The sequence below is a fragment of the Pseudophryne corroboree genome, chromosome 8, assembly GCF_028390025.1.
Source record: "Pseudophryne corroboree isolate aPseCor3 chromosome 8, aPseCor3.hap2, whole genome shotgun sequence".
NCBI lineage: Eukaryota > Metazoa > Chordata > Amphibia > Anura > Myobatrachidae > Pseudophryne > Pseudophryne corroboree.
In genome coordinates, this window is record NC_086451.1 from 456,786,476 (window position 1) to 456,799,984 (window position 13,509).

The window sequence follows — 13,509 nt, forward strand, 5'->3', positions numbered from 1 at the left end:
TGGTTTTCTATGTGTGTATATGACGGGGTTAATCTATGGGTAACTCTTATTAACCATGGCCACTAGCTTTCTCATGCACCCTTGTGTGGACGCTATTATCCTGAACCTGTCTCAGCTGTTCCTTAGCAATCTATCTAAGCCGATGTAAGGTGACTAGTGTACCTTTAAAAGCCATAAAGGTGTGGCAGGTGCACATTATATCTAGCAGGCAGATGATGTGTGTAACAGCAGTGAAGTAGTCAGGTTTTAAGACTCTGTGATAGTGTAGGACCTGCTTGAAGGTGGGGTACCTTGGTGAGCGGTTTCCAGGCTTCCGTGCATTGGCCAATCCACTATCTAAATCCCCATCATTTATTTATTGAATTGTTGAGGATAAGTGAGCTTACATTGGTGAGTGCTGAGTTTTCTGTTTGTATATATATATATATCAGGAAAAACGAGGCGGCACTCAGAGACTTGCAAAAAACATAAAACGTGTATTAAGTGCTATCAACTTAATACACGTTTTATGTTTTTTGCAAGTCTCTGAGTGCTGCCTCGTTTTTCCTGATTATATATATATTTTTATATATATATATATATATATATATATATATATATATAGTTTCAAACTGGTGCCCGAAGGGAAATGCATTAGAGGGGCCATTATATATATATATTTTTTTCCTCATTATACAGAGACTTGGCTGTCAGCACTGCACCACTGGAGGGTCTACCACGTGTTCTAAATTGGTTAGACATTATACCCATTTGAATTGCCTTCACTCCTGAGTCTTTGAGTGTCAGGTTCAAGCTGCTGACCGACGAGGTTCCTTATGCTTGCGAACCAGTTAGATTCTATACACATATGAATCTTCCCCATATTCGAATATCTGAATGTCAGACTCAAGCTGATGATATATGAGGTATGGTCCCCGCTGTATCAATCAAGTCCCATTGAAATATTGAAACGTTGTTCATACATCTTTGAATGACCTTTTATGTGCTGACAATATGTTCTGAAATGAAGAGATTTTACCCCTGATGAAGTCTTGGAACAAGACAAAACGCGTTGGGTTATTTATCTATCTATTATCTGATGTTACCTCCGAATCTACAATAAGGAGAAGGAGGAAATCGTAGTGATATATCTACGCTTTTTCCTCATCACTACAAACTGATTGTTCAAATTGTGCGACAAATGTAAATGTATCAACTCTGTATACTTATGAACATTTGTGTCGGGTTTATATGTTGTTTTAATAAATTTTTATGTTAGTATTTGTTATCTGATGTAATTTATCCGGAGAGTACTATAAGGGTCCGTTTTTAGGTAGGGCGTTGATATAACTCCCTTGGCGCCATCTCCTCTATTTCGTTTCATATATATATATATATATATATATTTATATATATATAGTTTCAAACTGGTGCCCGAAGGGAAAATGCATTAGAGGGGCCATGTTTTTGCACCTAAGCCTAGACTGCATAAAAAGTGGGAGTCACCTATGTGAAAGGGGGGAAGGCCTTGCTGCAGAGCCGCGATCGCGAGTCACGCCCCCATTTACCGTCACTGAGGGGGCATGCCTGTGAATAGACGCTGACGCAGAGCAGCAGTGACAGGAGCTTCCTAACTGCCCCCCCTTCCACCACGGGACACTGAGGCACACGGTTGGACAGCGGGACAGTCCCAAAAAACGGGACTGTCCCGCAAAATTCGGGATAGTTGGATAGGTATGTTTTAAGCGCAGGCTTGGTAATGCACAGTAAGTGGGAGGGAACATGAGTGGATTTAACCACATACCCTCCAACTGTACCTTTTTAATAGGTACAGTACCTTTTTTTTATGGTCTGTACCGATTTTTGGCTCTCCAAACTTCCATTGAAAGTATAGGAAAAGGGGCGTGACCACGCACCCTTTACCCGCGACCACGACCCTTTTTCGGATTTGTACCGATTTTTCTGTGTAAAATGTTGGAGGGTATGTAACCGTATTTAATGGTAACTTTGGCCTCACAAAAAGTTTTATTGAATAAAGCAGTGGTTCTCAAACTCGGTCCTCTGCACCGCAAACAGGTCACGTTTTCTAGGTCACCCGGCAGCGGCACTGTGTATCACCAACTGTCACATTTTAAAAATCCACAGGTGACCTAGAAAACATGAACTGTGTGGGGTCCTGAGGACTGAGTTTGAGAACCTGTAGAATAAAGTATTGTACAGCAAAATTATAATCAAATATTATATTTTTTTAAGGAAATTGATTTATCTTTTTTTATTAGGGCTTTTTTTCTAAGACATCTTTGACTGGGTGTATTTTTCCTTGTTTTGTTGATCTAGAACCACAATAAACTACATGGCCTGACAGCGATGGCAAGTGCACGATTACATGTATATTGTTATTTAATAATCCCATACTGTCATTTTTTTATTTTTTTATTTTACTAACATTTGTAATGGCTGGTACTGCCTGCCGGGCCGGGGGAAACACAGCCCGCTGGCTCTTGCTGAGTCAATGTTTGCCAGTACCGGCAGCTGCGCTTCCGGGTTCGCGTTCCACTAGAAGCTGACTTCTGCTCTGACTAGAAGGGACTTCCAGGCAGGGGCGTTTTGAGAGAGAAGAGTTTAGTGTGCATGCGCAGGTCTCCGGGAACATGGCGCCCGCGCCTTTTTCCCAGGGACATCTTCAGTGCACATGCACAAATCACTCGGAAATGGCCACGACGGTCATTTTCAGAGTGATTTGTGCCCACACTGCATGGCTCCAGCAGGACTCCGGAGCAGTAAGTATACTATACGGGTGCGGTGTGGCCCCCATTATATAAATGCCTAAGCAGGGCCGGATCTATCCGTTGTGGCGCCCCAGCCAAAAAACAGGGGCGTGGCTTCCTACGGGGCGTGATCAGTTACGCCCCCATTTGTGCCCCCTGTAGAGTAGCGCCGCTGAAAGAAAGAATAAATAAATAATACTTACTATCCCCGCTCCGCCGGCGCCGCTCCTCTCCTCTGATCTATTGGAGAGACGTCATGATGTCTCTCCCATAGCACAGCATAGACACTAGAGGTCAATTATGACCCCTAGCATCTGTGCCAGTCCCACAATGCTGTGTGGTGCGCGATGATGTAATCGCGCACCGTACTGCAAAGGTCCTCTCCACGAAGGGAAACTAGACGGCGTCTAGTTCCCTTCACAGTGGGGGACCAGCGGCGGAAACAGCAGGGGACACAGTGGCAGTGGGGGCACAGTAGCGGATCTTGCCATGGTGCGGCACCCTCCGGATGGCGCCGGTGCCCTCCGGAAGGCGGCGCCCCGGGCAAAAGTCCTGCTTGCCCGTGGCAAGATCCGCTACTGCGCATAAGCTTCCAGGTGCCGTTAGCAAGGAGCACTAGGGCCACAAATGTGCAGGCAGGGGTGTGGACATCAAGGACGATGTCGTGGCACTGCTGTCATTGCCATCCGATGACTCAGCGGCAGTATGTGGAAGAGCGGCAGTGCAGAGGACAGGGGCAGATTGAGATAACATACTTGTGGACAGAGCAGGCAGAGGGCAGAGGTCAATGCAAGACATACTTGCCTACTTTGAATGCACGCTGCACGAGACTTCAGGGGGCGGGGGCGGGCGGTAACATCAACAAGCCCCGCCCCCACATTCGGAAAACGCCGCGATTCGCGAGTCCGCGGGATGGATGCGGGGATAAAATGACGCGATTTACGACATTTTAACCCCTTCACCCACTCCACGTACACGCGAACACAGGAGAGTATCTCTCTATCCTGCCACATCACTAGGAAGCGAGCAGGATGTGGGAGACCTGCCTACTCTTCCGGGGGTGCAGGGGCCTACCCCGAAAAACAGGAGCCTCCCGCAAGTATGATGCAAGACAGATGGCAGGGGGAGATGGCAATGCAAGACACGGGGCAGAGAGGTGGGAACAGTAGAAGATATAGAGGGCAGGAGGGGAATGGCCATACAAGACACAGAGGGCAGAGAGGGGGACATTACAAAGATACAGAGGGCAGAGAAGGGGACATTACAAAGATACAGAGGGCAGGGGGAAGGGACAATTCCAGACACATGGCCGGAACCCCACCCGTCCTCAGACCCCACCACCATTACGGCTGCTTCCATAAGATTCCTAGGCTGGTTTTCCATCCCAAATTTTGTGAGAAATCCACTGAAAACGTACATTTTCGGGGCATACTCACAATATCTAAGTATCCCCTGGATGGAGGTTCCATCACAATTATCACAGTGATAACTGCTCTGGTTCCCTCATTTCTGATTGCAATAACGCCCCTGTGAAATTTACCAGGCTGCGGAATTCAAGTCATTCCATGCAAGCCTAGAGCATGCTGGGGGTCCGCAGCACATGGTTAAGTAATCGTATCAGCAAATACTTTACATATTGCAAATACGCGGTCCTATCCCTGTGTTTCTTAATACATCCGGGCAGTACATGATTTCTTATTGCTGAGAATATAATTATTCAGTCTAAAACCCAATAATTATAAATATGCCGCCTATAATATTTTACTTGTAGCGCTCCTGCTAGGCTTTTTTAGTGGGTTACATGTTAATATGCACCCTGGCTGCCATGCGACACACAGAGGGGCAGGCAGAATGAAGTACAGGGAGCCCAGTCATAACCCAGTGCCCAGGAAAAAGAGGAAGGTTTTTGGTAATCCTACTCAATATCGCTAGTGAGTGTGTGCCTGGAGGCCTGCTACCCTGCCTAAGCCAACAGCCTGTACATGGGGAGAGGCAGGGAGGCGGGGCTCCACAAACTGGCGTGCGGACTCCAGAGGTGCCAGGCAGAGCAGACGTATGGGGAGGATGCAGAACAATAAAAAATAGACTCCTGCGCACTTTTCCAAAGGTTTTCCTAAACGTCAATCATTAATATCCGGAATTAATTTTTAAGTACCGTCAATAGGCAGGTGTACTGTTCCAAAAGAAAAACCTGTTAGGTATCTCCAACCAGGCGATCAACGAAAACAGTCACTTATTCCACAATATTTTTCTGGTTCCGTCAGTCCTGATAATGCATCCACTTTTATCGATCTTTTCTGGACTATTATTATTAGCATGGCTCTGGCTCACAGTGAAGGGTTATGTAGACTCTGATCTCTTCTCTTTATCAAATGCGTTTTCTTTTCCAGTCCATCTCCTAAGGAGGTGTTTACTGCCGAGAGAAGTAGCAGCTCATTGATGATCTACTATTAGACAGTATTTATGGAGATGAGACCTGCTGGCACCTGAAACCAGACACATTATATTATACAATTATTTTATACTCCAGTCCAGTGGTTTCTAAATGTGTTCCTCAAGGCACCCCAACAGTCCAGGTTTTAAGGATGGGGAGGATGCACTATAACCTCCTAATGCCTCACTGTTACCTTTTGGCACTGTGTTCCTGGGAGCCTTGCAGTAGCGGATCTTGCCACGGGCAAGCAGGACTTTTGCCCGGGGTGCCGCATTCCGGAGGGCACCAGCACCATCCGGAGGGCGCCGCACCATGGCAAGATCCGCTACTGCTTGGCAGTGCCCCCCGCTGTGTCCCCCGCTGTGAAGTGAACTAAACGCTACCCGTCTAGTTTCCCTTCGTGGAGAGGACCTTTGCTGTGCGGTGCGCGATGACGTCATTGCGCACCGCACAGCATTGTGGGACTGGCACAGACGCTAGGGGTCACAATTGACCTCTAGTGTCTATCTATGCTGCGCTATGGGAGAGACGTCATGACGTCTCTCCCATAGATCCGAGAAGAGGAGCGGCGCCTGCGGAGGTCTGCAGCGGTCGGGAATCAGGAGCGGGGATAGTAAGTATTCATTTATTTTATTTTTTTGTAAGCAGCGCTACTGTACAGAAGGCACAAATGGGGGCACAACTCTACAGGGGGCGTAACTGACCACGCCCCTGTATGAAGCCACGCCCCTATTTTTCACCCGGGGAACCACAAAGGCTAGAACTGGCCCTGGAGCATTGCATCAGGAACAGTGGCTAGTGTGAGTGTGGGACTTATCTGTCTAGGTGTATACTCCAGCTGGAGTCTTTAGTCCAGAGCTTCTGGGTTACACAAGTTCACAGTAGCTCTGGTTCACAGAGAATATGTCATTTAATTTGCACATTGGAACACTGCTGGCTCTAACTTTTAATTTTTGGGTTATTTGCACGTGGGGACTGGGGTGGTAAAATGCTGGGTTCAGTGATCACAAACCCTGGTAACAACACTGGTAACAAACTTATTGCAAATGTGTTTAAGTAGCATTTTTAAAAAGCATCCAGGGACTATGAGTTTTTTCAGTGTAGATTTATACACTACATAAGGATATACCCAACGGAGGAAAGGGTTCTTCACAGTAAGAGCAGTAAGAATTTGGAATTCTCTACCAGAGGAGGTAGTAATGGTGGACTCACTGAGGGCCAGATGTACTAAGCCTGAAAAGTGATAAATATCACAGTGATAAAGTACCAGCCAATCGGCTCCTAACTGTCATTTTTCAAACACAGCCTGTGACATGACAGTTAGGAGCCGATTGGCTGGTGCTTTATCACAGTGATAGTTATCACTTTTCAGGCTTAATACATCTCCCCCTAAATTAGTTTAAAAATGGATTAGATAAATTCCTAACTGAAAGAAATATCCACGGTTACAGCATTTAAATGATATATAATTTTATAATACAGGTTGAAAGCGATGGACATTTTGTCTTTTTTCAACCTCACCAACTATGTAACTATGGGGGTAATTCAGACCTGATCACTCGCTAGCGTTTTTTGCAACGCTGCGATCAGGTCAGAACTGCGCATGCGTATGTATCGCAATGCACAGGCACGTCGCACAGGTACAAAGCGGATCTCCACTCAGCGATGGGTTTGTGAGAAGAATCCATTTGCATGGACGATCGCAAGGAGATTGACAGGAAGAAGCCATATGTGGATTGTAACTGACCGTTTTCTGGGAGTGTTTGGATAAATGCAGGCGTGTCCAAGCGTTTTCAGGGTTCCTGACGTCAATTCCGGCCCCGGACAGGCTGATGTGATCGCAGCGGCTGAGTAAGTCCTGAGCTGTGCAGAGACTGCACAAGATCTGTTCGTACAGCTCTGCTACACATGCGTTCACACACTTGCACAGCGAAAACACACTCCCTTGTGGGCGTCGACTATCTGTTCACAGCGGTGCAAAAATCCCCTAGCCAGCGATCAGGTCTGAATTAGGCCCTATGTCTGCAGTTACCTGTAACCAAGCGCCCATTACAGAAATAACTTTATAAAAACAATATGAGTGCTGCCCAGGCATGTCTGGTCTCATGCACCCCAGTGAGAGGCATTTTTTTCCTTCTCAAATTTTCTATTAGCCATCCTGGTCATCCGTTTACCGTATCTCACATCCAGTCCTGTAATGACCAATTAGGCTCTATACATCTGCCTATACAGGATCCAATTGGTCAGTCTTGCACTGATTGAGGAAGCATACCGCCTGAGAAACGTTGCCACAAAATCACTAAGACTTTTTACATTTTATTTTGTGCTTTATCTTTATTATAGTACAATGTAGACCAGTGCTAATATTCCAAATATTACACCAATATGGTTGAATAAATCCAGGACTCAGCGAATATGTCTATAAAGATTTGGGGCCTGTCTGTATGGATCGCAAATCTTTGTATAATGGGCAAAACCATGTGCACTGCAGGGGGGGGCAGATATAACATGTGCAGAGAGAGTTAGGTTTGGGTGGGGTGTGTTCAAACTGAAATCTAAATTGCAGTGTAAAAATAAAGCAGCCAGTATTTACCCTGCACAGAAACAAAATAACCCACCCAAATCTAACTCTCTCTGCACATGTTACATCCGCCACACTTGCAGTGCACATGGTTTTGCCCATTAGAGAAAGATTTTGCTTTTGCGATCCATTCTGAATTAGGTCCTTAAAATCTAAATGAATACTATCAAAATAAAAATTAAATACATTTTCAACACACAAATATAAAAGTAAATGAAAATAAATATAGCCCTTTTTAAAAGCACAATCTCACGTGGAATTAATGGTCCAGGGCCACAAATATTCAATGCTCTCTACCTGGTCTTCCCATTTAATATATGATTGGCGTCACCTGTGTTGAACTATTTAATTGATAATAAAGGTGTTTCAACACAGGTGATTGCAATCATTAATTAAGAAGGAAGTCCAGGTAGAGAGCATTTTGTCCTTCCTGGAATGGGTCACGGTGGGAGGTATACATTGTGTATATTAAATGTAAACCAATGGTGTATATTAGATTTAAGCTAATAGTTTAATAATGGCTGTGTACTGTTTATAGCTGTACCTAATTGGAAGGCAATGGTTTTATTAACTTTTCTTGTAGTGGAACAAAGACATCTTAACCTTAAAATACACATAGAAAAATAAAATAATTGATCTTGTCACATGCAAGTACAACAGCAGCAGCCTCTGTACTACTTACACACTGGGACAGGACTCGGTAGGACTCTCTGTGTGTGTCTCTATCTCTAGACCCAAATGGTTAAGTTGCAAAGCGGTTTATACAGGACTCAGACACCCAGGCTGGGAGGAGGAGAAGCTGGGATCCCTGTGTCACTTACAGCTCTCTCCACCATCCTATCTCTCCTCTGGTCAAAAGGCTCTGTAGGTAGCTCATGAAACATGATATTCCTGTGTCTCTACCTGCACTGCATACTGTCCTGTTTGCATTCTGGCTGCTGTTTCTGCTGCTGCTTAAGAGGGAAAACTAGTGATGTCAGTGTGCTCTGGCCATGGGGCCCCCTGACAAAGGGGGGCCCGGGGTACAGTATGCCCTGCCCACACCCCCTTCCCCTAATCTGGCTATGCCCAGTGCCACGAGCGGGATGCGGTCAAGATCCCGCCAGACGGAATCCCGGCGGTCGAAATACCGACGCCGGAATCCCGACCAGCACAATCCCGACATATTATTCCTCCATGGGTGTCCACGACACCCATAGAGGGAGAATAAATTAGTGTGCCGAGCGTGGCGAGCGCAGCGAGCCCGCAAGGGGCTGCGTTCCGCTCGCCACCCCTGTCGGGATTGTGTGGTCGGGATTCCGCCGTCGGTATTTTGACCGCCTCTGATCCCATCCAGCGGGATTTAGTACTGATCCCCCCACGAACAGCTTCAGGTTTGAAGTGGTCAATAAGGTTGCCGCACTGTAGCGATGTTTGCTCAGTCTAGGAGTTGTACAACCTGATAACCTGGCATGTGGATCCATTCACTTCTTCGGTTCCCGATATTGCGTGCCTTTCTTTAAAGATAGTTTGATGTATGTCGGACCAAAGTGTTGAACAAATCAATGCATTTCGTGCTGTATTCAACAGGAATTTTTTCAAGATTATAATCTTGGAGCGTGGTGCGGCAAATCAAAGGAGGCTGTGCTGGGGAAGAAGTTTCTGTGATCACGTCATTGTGGCCCCGCCCCCGCTATACAATGCAGAGATTACCACCATTGCACAGTAGGGGGTGTGGCTATGATGATGCGATTCAGCGTGAATCACGTCATCACCCAGTTTAGTGGAGGGGAAGCAGCCAACTCCAGGAGATTTGTCCACTTTTCTTTTACGTCCTAGAGGATGCTGGGGTCCCCATTAGTACCATGGGGTATAGACGGGTCCACTAGGAGCCATTGGCACGTTAAGAGTTTAATAGTGTGGGCTGGCTCCTCCCTCTATGCCCCTCCTACCAGACTCAGTTTAGAAAATGTGCCCGGAGGCAGAGCCGGTCATCAGCATAGGCAAACTAGGCAATTGCCCAGTGCATTTGATATGCCTAGGGGCATCAGCAGCTTCTGCTGATTAAAATGATATGCGGCATGCCTATATTCTGTGTGTAGCATTTCATATGCAGATACAGCCACAGTCTCACACAGTATATAGGCATGCTGCATATCATTTTAATCAACAGAATCTGCCTGTGCATCCTAGCCACATAGCAATGCAAATAAGATGCATTTTCATTAAAAAAGTGCCCGACGTTAGCATTGAGGCAAGATTTATGAGGACACATCTGTATCCAAGCAGAGGCAGAGGTCACAGTGTTAGTGGCAGTCTGAGTACTGTGTGCATGTGAGTGTGTTGGTTGTACAGTAGTGTTCGGAATATGTGTAAGGAGCATTATGTGTGTTATTATGTGTATAAGGGCATTAATAATGTGCGGCATATGTGTAACAGGGTACTACTGTATGTGTGTCATTATGTGTAATGGGGCACTAATAATGTGCAGCAAATGTGTAGAAGGCACGATGTGTGTCGTTATGTGTATAAGGGCATTAATAATGTGCGTCATATGTGTAAGGGACATTATGTGTAAAAGAGCATTAATAAAGGTTGCCATAATGTGTAAGGCGCATTATGTTTATAAGGATATTAACAATGTATAAGGGACATTACTCTGTGGAATTATGTGTATAAATGCGTTATTAATGTGTGGCATTATGTGTATAAGGTGCTCTACTATGTGGTGTTGCGTATAGAAAGGGCACTACTGTGTCGTCTAATATGAATAAAGAGCAATAGGGTGTGGTGTAATGTGAATAAGGAGCAATTCAGTGTGATGTAATGTGAATAAGGGGCTCTACTGTGAGGAGTAATGTCTATAAAGTAAAGTGATACTACTGTGGGATGTAATATGAATTATGGACACTATCGCATGATCAAATGTGAATAAAGTTGCAGTGCTGTGTGGCGTAATTGGAATTGGGGTTACTACTGTGTGGCCATGCCCGTTGCCAGCAAAAACACACCCCTTTTTGGGCTGTACGCCAAATGTGCAAAATGTTTCTATTTAAAATATAGGGGGTACAAACACCAAAATAAGTACTGCTATGGGTGAAGGGTGATGGTGCTGGGAAAGAGGTGCAAGGTCGGAGGCGGAACCAGCGGTGGTGCTAGGGGGCACCAGCCAAAATCTTGCCTAGGGTATCATATTGGTTAGGGCCGGCTCTGCCCGGAGGAGCTGGTCATAGGTAGCGGAGCTCCTAGAGCTTCTTAAGTTTTATGGTTTTTCTAAGAGTATTTTAGGCACAGGGAGGCTGCTGGCAACAGCCTCCCTGCTTCGTGGGACTTGGGAGGGAGTAGTGTCCGCCCTGTGGGATCTGAGTCACTATCTCCGCTGACAGGACACTGAGCTCCTGAGGGTGATGATGGATAGCCGCTCCAGGCGACTGCTCACTCCCGCAGCATGCCGCCACCCCATAACAGAGCCAGAAGAATTCCAGTGGCGAGTGAGTCACCGGCCCCCCTGACAAGCGGGGAGCCGGTGTGAAGATGGCGGCAACAGGGTGTGAGCACGGTATGGACCGCGCTCTAGAGGCTCAGCGGTACATTGTGCGGCGCTGTGAGGGGCGTCCTGAGCCAGCACCTATGCCCTACACTGGTCACTCTTGCTGTCAGGGACCTCAGTAACGCTGCCAGCACCATTCCTCAGGCTAGTATAAAGAAGGAAAGTGCGGGAAGCAGCACCATGATCTTACCTCAGAGCACCAGAGCTTATCCTCAGAGCGGACCCAGCAGCTCATCAGCGCCATTTTCCTGCCGGCAAATCCTCTACAGTGACGCTGACAGGGACAGCTGTCCCTCCACGCAACTCCAGCTATCCTGTGCGGTACCAGGGGGTTGTAGAAGGGGGGAGGCTGTGTAATTACTGTGTAGCTATTAAGGTACACAGTCAGCGCTAGGTAGTGATATTGTCTCTACCTAGGGAAGCACTGCGTGTGTGCTGGCTCCATGCTCTGTGCTTCTCTGAAGGATTTTGGGGGAAACTGTGTCTGACATTTTCCTGTGTGAGTGTGTGTGTATGCTTCTCACATACCATGTCCAGGGATTCTGGGGCAGATGTATTAACCTGGAGAAGGCATAAGGAAGTGATAAACCAGTGATATGTGCAAGGTGGTAAATGCACAAGCCAATCAGTTCCAATATGTAAATTAACAGTTAGGATCTGATTGGCTGGTGCCTTTATCACCTTGCACATATCACTGGTTTATCACTTCCTTATGCCTTCTCCAGGTTAATACATCTGCCTCTCTGTGTCTTATGCTGCAGAGGACGCTTCTTCTCCAGAGGAGTCCATTTCCTGTACCCAGGAATGTAATGTTTTGTCTCAGATTCCTGTTACTGAGGCAGAATGGCTAACTTCTATTAAGGGACTGATCTCTGAGATCTCTACCAGGGTAGCCCATACTGAAACTGAAGATCAAGTTTTAAAGCAGATGGCAGGGTGGTCAGATTCCATTCCTATCCCTTCAAAAACCACTAGCGTGTACCCTCAGAAATGTGCACATGCCCAGATTATGCAGGATGACACGGATACCGACTCTGACATGGCGGACGGTGATGGGGATATGCCGAGGGGGGTGGCATCCCTTGCAAGGGGTGTGCAGCTGATGATTGAAGCCATCAGAGATGTATTACACATTACTGAGACCCCACCTGTGCAGGTTGAGGAGGCTTACTTCACAGACAATAGCCTCGCTAACCTTCCCGGCGTCCAAAGAATTAAACGCTATATTTGTTAAATCCTGGGAAGACCCGGAGAAAAAATTCCAGATCCCCAAAAGGATTCTGGTTGCTTTTCCCTACCCTGAAGAGGATAGGAAAAGTTGGGAGACTCCACACATAGTTGACGCATCTGTCTCCATATTGTCAAAAAAGGTGGTTTTACCTGTCCCGGGTTCTACCGCATTGAAGGACCGGCTGATCGTAAGATTGGCACTCTGCTCAAATCCATATACACTGTGTCAGGGGTGGCATTAAGTCCTACTATTGCCTGTGGGTGGATCTCTAAAGCTATAGTAAAGTGGTCAGGCATGATACTGGAGGGCTTAGATACAATGGATGGAGTGACATTGAGGATTCTGCGGGGTTCATGGTGGAATCCATGAAGGATCTAGGTACGCTGAATGCAAGGATATCTTTCATGTCCGCCTCAGCTCGCAGGGGACTCTGGATATGCCAATGGTCTGCAGACGCGGAATCCAGGAGAAGTGTGGAGAACTTACCCTACACAGGTCAGGCTCTATTTGGGGAAGCATTGGATGCGTGGATTTCCACAGCAACCAAGGGTAAGTCACGTTTTCTTTCATCAGCTCCGCCTTCTACGAAGAAACCCTATTCTTCATCTGTATCGCAGTCCTTTCGGGCCACTAAGACTAAAAAGCCCAAGCCTCCTACCACCTTCTTTAGAGGAGGACGTGCAAAATCCAAAAAACCTGCACCTGCAGGTTCACAGGACCAGAAGCCGGCTTCTGGTACGTCAAAATCTGCAGCATGACGGTGGACTGCGCAGCCTGGAGGACGGACAGGTGGGGGCGAGACTCCGACGTTTCAGCCACGTCTGGGTGTGGTCTGGCCTGGATCCTTGCGTGCAGGATATTGTGTCCCAGGGGTACAGGCTGGAGTTTCAAGATCTCCCACCTCACTGGTTCTTCAAATTAGGCTTGCCAGCTTTAATTACAAACAGGGCTATCCTACAGGAAGACGTCCAAAAATTGGAAAGTCAG